At 34.9% G+C, this 9,322-nt stretch overlaps 1 long non-coding RNA gene across 1 annotated transcript; it reads right to left on the bottom strand.

Moving 5' to 3' along the window:
- Positions 1-676: 676 nt before the first annotated feature.
- LOC113317101 lies at positions 677-3,679 on the bottom strand. Its single transcript, XR_003343241.1, has 7 exons — positions 3,462-3,679; positions 3,182-3,306; positions 2,775-2,971; positions 2,227-2,692; positions 1,547-1,734; positions 1,348-1,464; positions 677-1,126 (listed from the first exon to the last, which is right to left on the bottom strand). It is a non-coding gene; the product is annotated as an uncharacterized LOC113317101 (long non-coding RNA).
- Positions 3,680-9,322: the final 5,643 nt, after the last annotated feature.

The following is a 9,322-nucleotide window of genomic DNA, read 5'->3' as shown; positions in this document are numbered from 1 at the left end:
AATTTGAGTGTCCATGAAAATGATCAATACCAGTTTGCTTGGAAGGATGGTTTTTCTTCACTTAAAGAGTATGACCAGTTAGAAAACTTATTCGACATGTAAATGTTATGAATATTCATCTATAAGACAATAAGGTGAAAGTTTTCCTACTGCCCATGTATTGAGATCGTTCATGTACATGCATTTGTTAATTTTAAAGTGAAAAATCCAATAACCAGTATAAGTTTTCCTACTCATATCTAACTACTAACCTTTTTTTAGGTTAAAAATGAAGTCGTTAAAGTCTTAATCAGCAAATCATGATTTTCCCCTTCTTTAATTCTGTTAGCCACTCTGGCGCCAAATTGGTATCCGACAATTGTTGATAGAACAAGAGGAAGTGGTGTTGCACCAGCAGTCATCACGTTAATTTTAGCGTGGAAGATGGACTCTTCCGTCTCGGGAAGACTTGCAAATTGCAATAGTGTTGAGAACAAAAAGTGCAACAAATAATGCGCAACTCATTCATTTATTGTGGCGGAGTTAACTGTCTTTGTGTTGCTAACGCCTACCTGCAAGTGTAAAAAGATGGCTAAGCAAATAGACTAATCCTAGTTTATGTCAGCCACAAAGTAATCATCAAAGTTATGATATAACATTAGCAGTACAACAAAGGAAGATGTTTTGGCCAATGGACATACGCTAGGAAAATATTTTTCCAGCCCAAATTACTTTGTCTTCCGTCTGAATCCATCGGAGATGAAGACGAATTGATTCACAAAAAGCAAAAACGACTTTTATAGACTCCTTTGCTTCAATTATGGTTCAAACCCAGAGAGCAATACAAACTGCTTTATTCTCCAATGGACATACAAAAAAATACTGCAGGAGGGCATTTCTAGCAAAATTGCCTAATAACGACTAAAGGTACAATAAATCATATTGCTACCGTTATTTACCGAGTGTCAGTTACTTGTTTGCGTTCTCTTTCTCTTCTTTTCGTGACGGTTTGTCAGGCAGGTCAGGCAGCCTTTTCTCCTTCGTCAATTACAGTCTCAACACTCTTTTTTGCGCTCTTTTCTTCTTTATATTTTGCTTCACCGTGCCAATTTCTCGATCACTATCATGTCCAATAACATTCGTAATCCTGCACATAAACATTCCACCGGCCTAATTATTTTGATTAGGTACAAAGACTTCAATAATATGAGCGCCACCATATGCAACAACAAAGATATATAAAAACACAGTTGAAGAGAAAAGTCGTGTTCGGACATGATCATTTTAACGATGACATGAAAAGAAAACTTCAAGATCCTAATTTGTATAGATCGGGTCTCACTTGTCGTCCGACTGCTTTTTACTTACGGCTCATTTCAATAGGATCCTGGTCCATGTTTTCAGTCTTTGCATTTAATCCTCGCCGCAATTCAATGGATTCAAGTAGTGTTGTCGGCTGTGTATATCAAATCCCAAAGCATAAGCCTGTCACAAAAAGCAGACACGTAAGAAATGTGATATGGATAACAGTAAAAGAATGTAAAAGAACATAAAAAAAGTACACTACCATGTTTTGTAGCTGAGCGTGGGGCACGAAACCAAAATTTCATATATCCGATTGACCTCCCAATTCTCACATTATGCAGCTCTCTTGTTTTTGAAGGTCATGGTTTGACGACGTGCACATCGCCTTTGGAAAGCTGGGTATGGTGTAATTTGCAAGTACTCTTTCTGTCTAATAAAAAACTTGATTTCCTTGACGAACATCCATCAATGACGAACATGCAACAACATCAGTAAAACTTTCATGGGATTATGAAAAAAAGTGGTTCACATGTGTCCACAAAAACCATCATTTTAATTTACTATGCAAGCAAAATAAGATTGTATAGAGTTACAACGAAATATTGTACAGGCATACTGAGTTTTAGAGCACCTACAATGCTAACAAATCAGATAAAGACGCCATGAAAAATTTTAAAACTTGTTTGATTGGGCTTTGTTGCCTTAATAGAGTAGCCTGTGGGAAGCTTGACGCTAATAAGAAAAGAAAACACATGAAAATTACAAAAATAAGCAGTTTTCGCAAACAAAACTTTCCTTATGAGCAGTGAGTTATTTCAAATCAATGTAAACTACCAAAGCAAGTGCTAAGTAGAAACAGATATACAACTAAATGGGAAGCAAAACTCAAATTGATAAAAGGATTAAAGGAATGACGGAGAAAAACTTAACGAAATTACAGACCTGGGATTTGTGAGCCTCCTTTTGAGGCGCTCTGTACTTTTTGCCTCTTTCTCCGGCTAATCCAACAAATAAATTGTTAATGAAAATGTTATAGTTATTAAGTGAAGGACACTGAACTTCATTCAACTTCCATCCACGGACACCACAAAGGCTTTTACGTCCTCTTTTCCATGTTTTCTTAAAAAGTAAAAACACCCACTAAATGGGAAGCAAAACTCAAATTGATAAAAGGATTAAAGGAATGACGGAGAAAAACTTAACGAAATTACAGACCTGGGATTTGTGAGCCTTCTTTTGAGGCGCTCTGTACTTTTTGCCTCTTTTTCTGGCTAATCCAACAAATAAATTGTTAATGAAAATGTTATAGTTATTAAGTGAAGGACACTGAACTTCATTCAACTTCCATCCACGGACACCACAAAGGCTTTTGCTTCCTCTTTTCCATGTTTTCTTAAAAAGTAAAAACCTAAAATTGAATTCAATTAATAATTGATAAATTGGCCTTGTAAAACCTACGCATTGCGAAGAAAAAAAGGATTTCAACTTACAAATTAGCATAGCTTGAGATTCACGTGCTAAACCAAAAAAAAAAACAGTGCATCAAAAAAAGTAGTGATCAATTGAAGGATGGAGCAGCATTTGTGATTGCGGATAAAGTTCTTCTTCATTTTTAATAGAGTTGAAGAATCTTCTCCAACCAAGGTTGTACCCCAAACAATTACATTGGCCATGGACATGGCTCAACCTGTAAAATGAACTTTACGTCATCAAATATTACAAACTCTTACAGAAACAAAGGTTTTTGATAAAATATCAAACTAAGATTATGATAAAAGTGGGAAATTTTATTATTGCCAGTGAATCTTTAGACTTAGAGTCATAGGAAAGAGATAAGTTTACATGAACTATTCAACTTAAAACAATCAGGGAAAATATATAAAAATCAGAAATTTACATGAACATCTGTTGAGTCGAAACCCATTGCTTGGAACTTTTTTTTTCTGCTCAATCCAGTACCTAATGCTTCACAATATTCATAGGATGGAATAGATACCCGCATCTTTTCAAGCCACATGAAACCTACAAAATTTATTTAAAAAATTGCCACTAAGAAATTGAATTAGGGCAAAAAAAAAAAAAAACAATTACCATGAATCAAAATTAGGTTAAAAAGAAATTATGAGAAACATAATGGCATATCAAAAGACAAAATAGTAGATAAGAAGAAGAGTTACCTTTCTTGGGGATTATCACAGCAGGACTTTGACAAATTAAGCTTTGAGAAACTCAGAAACATACCAATCCTTGCAAGAGATTTGATTTTTTTATATGGTAAAACATCCTTTCGAACTACTGCCATGCAATTGATTGCGGATGTTAATATCATTTAAGGTGTAACTGTAACGGAAGAAGAATAAACATTTGATAACGCCATTTCAGGGAAGAATTGAAGGAGAAAACGCCCCCATCCAAGTCGTTGGCTATGAATGGGAAATAATAGTGATATTAATGCCATTGAATGAGGAGGTTTAAGATCGTTAGATGATGGCTTAAAACAGGGGTGCATTTTCAGCCGAGATTTATCTTTGGCATTTCAATGCACTTTGGGAGCAGTAGTAGCCGTCGATCGACTTAAAACACCCATTTAGAGCCATCAGATCAGGTAAAAGCCATTTGTTTTTGTAAGATAGATGATCCAAATCTATCAGATTTGATCTGGTTTTTTGCGATCTTTCTGATTGATTTGGTTACAAGTATTAGTTAGTAGTATTATTAAATAAAAATCATCGTTTTCTTTAAAATGATTTTAGGGTTTGTATATATATGTTCATTTTATTTGTATTTTGTAGTGAATTGACTTCAGTTCTAATTGTTTATCTTTACCAGTTAGAAGAAGATTATTATAATCGTAACGGTGTTTCCATTGGATGCTTTCATCACAAATATATCATCGTGAATGATTTTTCAGGAAGTGGTCATGATTCTACAAGTTTTTGAAGATATGTGGCTACAAGAAGTGATAGTGGTAACGATGAATCGGGCATATTACTCCTTTCTGGGACAATTTACTCTTACAGGAGAAGAAAAATTGAATTGGGAAGATTACTCCCCTATGGGACATTTCACTCTTAATGTAGAAGATAAATTCAGATGGCAGTAATTTATTTCACATGCTATGTTTCAAATATCAATTTCATCTATGAAACAAGATATATGTAATTTTTTATTGTTCTCATCTTTGATGTATCTGGAATTGATGTATTTAATTTTACAATATTAATGAAATCAAGTTGTTTCCTTTAAAAAAAATATCGGTGGCACCATCAAGGGACCCAGTCATCCAGGGAAGTAAACAAGTCGGTATCGAAAAATTTAGGTGGGTATGCTCAGTGACGCATTTCCAAGAGATCTTTACCCTTTGGAGCTTACATGGACTGTTGCTCTGTGCAAAATAATGCATTTAAATTTTACAAATTGTGTTCACAATTTTTTTATAGGAAAAAAGTAAGGTAAAACACCTTACTGAGAGATTACATCCTCAACAACATCATTAAAGAGATCATTAGATAGATAATTCTCTCCAAGAATGGTTAGTTCATGTGAGTCCCAAGCTTTCAAAGAGATAATAGAGAAACTTTAGTAAACTTGAAACTAAGCAGACTAACAGCTCTTGAGTTACAACAAATGAAATCACCTAATAATACAAATGCTAAGCACATGCTCGATAATCACTTCATTAACAAACACATATGGCTTTATCTTTTCTTTCTTATATATGTTCACACTTTTGTAGATGTGCATGCTAACATGTAGATTCTTATGCAGTTGTGCATAATGAAGACTCTCAGGCAGTTGTGCTGTTTTTTTTGCTTTTTTTGGAACACTTTTGTACATATGCTTAGCATGTAAATTCTTATGCAGTTGTGCATAAGGAAGAATCTCAGGCAGATTCTTATGCAATTGTGCATAAGTAAGACTCTCAGGCAGTTGTGCTTAAAAACTTTGAATCAGAATGTATCTATGTGAATCGGCAATATTAATATATATAATCAGTTTTTCTTTATGGATGTTTGTGGTTTGGGTTCTGTAGTATTTTGTTGCGCAGCTGATTGCAGTGCAGGTCAAATTGAAGCGGTAGTAGCCACCCGGGGGAATATCAATCCCTGGTAAGTATACTTCCTTTGCTTATGCTTATCATATTGAGTACAAACTTATGGATATTAATTTTTTTTTATATAATCACTTTTGAGGTACTATGTTGTTCATTATGTTGCTACGGACTATGTTGTTGGTGACCTTACTCCGGTAAGTCTTTGTTGTAATATTTGGAACAATATCATTTGCATCTTATTCATTAAGCCATTGGGTCTGGTGGGTTTTCATAACAGTTGTCTTAACTTGTATGTATTTTTTGTTCCATTTGTGTAGTTCACACTTTTGTCAGACCTGGAACCATCTCTCAAAGCTCTTAAAGATAAGCTCTTGACTAATAATGTGCATTGATTGTTAATTGGTAAAGATAGTTCCATGGATTTAATGAATCTTTCTTATGTTTTCATTTGCAGCTAAGTGTTACCATTAGCATCCCCAGGGCAAAATGAATTTTTTTTCCAACCACCCGCTTATCTGGGAAGGTATATTGCTGCTAGTTTTGGAATTTTATTTGATAAAGAATGAAGTTTTCTATTTCGTACTTGCATAAAGAATGAATTTAGTTTTGGAGTTTTATTTGAATTTGATTTCAGTTCGTGGCATGCAGATTAAGCCTGAAATGTGCAGATATGAAGCCATGTCAACTAAAATTGAAATGCGCATTGCTAAAGCTGAAGCAATCAACTGACATCTCTTGAATATACCAGGGAAAATTCAGCTCAACAGAAATTGAACTCGCTACCAGGTAGGACATTAAGCTTGTTGTATGGACTTGCACCATATGTCTATTGATAGCAAGAGTAACATAACCATATAAGTAGTGATAGGGATGTTTGTGGGTTTTAGGAAAACTAGGCATACATGTTTCATTGAGTGTAGTTTGATACTTTCAATCTCTTGCATAAGCTATTTGTTAGTGTGAAGTATGTGGGTTCTTTTGATTTGATTATATAGCCTATTAGTCTTCGACTCAATCTTTATAAGCATACTGGATATCTGATTAGAAAAATTTGTGATGCTTTGTTCGCAGGTTAATTGAATGATGCTCATGAGATCAGAAAGGTTGGAGAACAAAGCAGCAAAGCAGCATCCATTAGGTCCCTTAGCAGCTGCAAGATTTGTAAGTTTATGTAGTATCTCTTTATAGTGATTTAAGTTAGAAGAACTTAGGAATTTCGTAACTTTACATGAACTGAACTTAGGAACCAAGTATGTTTTAATGTGTACACTAGTTTGTTGTGATACTTAGAACACATTTGTATCAAATACTCATACTTTTTGTTAAAATCAATTGAAGAATCCATTTTCATAATTTGATACAGTTTTGTATGTTGAATGAATGAATGTATATCTGTGGAAATGATGAATGTGGGGAACTGGGTAACTGCAGGGGGAATGTGGGGGGAAATGGATTTTGACCAGGTCAATGAAGACTTAACCTTTTTTTTTATGTTGCAAAATATTAGCAACGTCTTTAATCTTTTGCTAACTTAGAACCAGAACCAGTAAATTAGAACCAGAACCAATAACATTTTAGTTCCGGGTAGGGGTATTCCTGTAATTAGAAACACCTTAGCAACGGAAAACTTTGGTTCCAAACAAACAGGGTCGCAACGGCACAGTACATTGTGAATCTCCGTTGCTGACCAAGAGTCGCAACGGAGCTTATGCCGTTGCGAAAAAATGCAACACCGTGTTTTGAAACGTCAATCTGTCGTTGCGACCCCAGTCAGCAACAACCAGGCTCCATTGCTAATCCTTAAAAATGGTGTAGTGAGATGGCATTGTTTGGGATGAGATATTTTCTCTCAAACTAATTAATAAACCTGCAAAAAGCAGGGGAGTTAGGAGGAAAACTTGATTCATCCGTCTCTCGAGGTTTTTATCGTGTGGAAAATAACTAATTTCTTTCATATAAAGCAAACCTTTACTGGTCAGGTAGTTACAAGACAGAAATCTAAAAGAACTGACTACTTTCAAAACTACTAACACACCTGCAAAACCCAAGAAAGGCATGACCATACAATAATCCATTATAAGTAAAAAGTAGCTGAAAAGAATCATAAACATGTTTACTCATTAGAGATTTAATCTTGCTTGATCTTGGATTTGAATCTGCGATTGATGTTGTTGTTTATGTGATTGTTGTTGCTGCTTTCGTGATTTTTATTGCTGCTTAGTAGTTGTTGTTCTTGCTTCTGCAATTTTCAAGATTAGAGAAGATGTTGTTGATGCTACAGATTTTTTGATTGTTGAAGAGGAAGAGAAAATTATTGCCGAAAAAAATTGGGTTTGTAGATGATCGGATGAATCTTAGAGACAAAAGATATTTTCCATATAAGCAAGGAAGATCTAACATCTCCCTGAATCAAAACCTCAAAACAAAATAGGAAAAGAAATCAACAAACCCACTTTTTGAAATTTTAAAACTAAAAACAGGAAAAAAGAAACCCTAAATATTGATTAAACAACAGAGATGAAGGAAGAAAGAAGGATTTGAGAAGGTTTTCTCAAAATTGCTCCCCATGGGAGACGATCTGATCAAACAACGTTACGGTATTTTGGTTTCTCTTATCAAAATAGAGATAGAGAGAGGTTGGTTTCTCTTCACCCTTTTTTCAGCACTAGATTTTCGAATTCTTTTCATATTTAGGACCTTGTATTTCACTGATTGCTTTGCTTTATCTCTACCATTTTGTGTTTCTATACATTATCCCTAATCTATAAATTTCTATCTTTCAATTAAAAAATATGCTGCATTTGCCAGCCTAGTATAAAAATCTACCCCGAATTGTTGTTGGATGTGCAGCAGAACTGCAAAAGCACTTTTTAAAAATGTTTTATGTGTCTTCCTCCCATTTGATCCTAGTATATTAATCATTTGCATGAGGGTGATTCTCATATCGACGTAGAATGTATAGATCCATTAAGTGACCTGAGGGGTTCGATCCCAAGACCTTATAAATGATAAATATTCGTAATACTTAGAGCAGTTCATGTGGACTCAACAAATCAAAGATTTGTTCATTTTGATCCCACTACGGACTCAACAAACATGAAAAACGGATAAACAAACCAACAAATTTGAGTGAGATGGAAGAACAGGCGCGCGCTTGAAGGAAGGTCGAGCGATCGTGGCACAGCCGCTAGCATGTGAGCCAAAAGCGCTGGCGTTTGTCACAAAATCGCCCGTTATTCCATCACACGCCAGCGTCTCTGGTTAAAGCTATGTGTTTTTCCCAAAGCCGTCAACGACTAAATATGTACGGCTGCAAAATCTTGTGATCCAACGTCTATAATTTTGAGTTCTATAAATACTCCTCATTTCAAATCTAAATTCACACATTCTACACATTTGCACTCTCAAATCATCTACTAAAATGCTTTCCAGAGTTCATGGTGTTAGATTCACTCAACAAGAGGATTTAGCTATTTGTAGAGCCTTTGTTTTTCACACACAAGATTAGGAATGTAGCCGAATTGACGTTATGTTTCTGGGAGAAATTTTATAAAATATTCGTCGCTGAAACATGGAACATTAACGAGCGTGATCCTCACTTATTGTCCCATCGTTTTAGTTCAATTAGCCTAAATGTATCGGAATTCATCGTTGTACTAATGGAGAATCACATAAATAAGCTCAACGATGAAGTTGTACATGAAGTGGAACCCAGAACTCTAGCGATGTGAGAAGTATCTCACGACGGACATCCTTTCGACTTCCATGTTTGTTTCAACATTCTTAGGGTGCTCAACAAATTAATACAATCCTTACACCCTAGGAATTCCACCACCCGAAGAGAATTGACGCCTATATAGTAGTTGTTTTAATCTAATGTATTTATTTTATTCTCATGTATGACGTGGTTGTTCAATGCAGTATTTTTTTATTTATGATATTGATGGTGCAATGTTTAATCCAAGAAAATTTTAAATTAGGTAT

This window comes from Papaver somniferum, chromosome 10 (genome assembly GCF_003573695.1).
Source record: "Papaver somniferum cultivar HN1 chromosome 10, ASM357369v1, whole genome shotgun sequence".
Taxonomy (NCBI): Eukaryota; Viridiplantae; Streptophyta; class Magnoliopsida; order Ranunculales; family Papaveraceae; genus Papaver; species Papaver somniferum.
The sequence above is the reverse complement of the archived record's forward strand: the minus strand, read 5'-3'. Positions and strand labels throughout refer to the sequence as shown.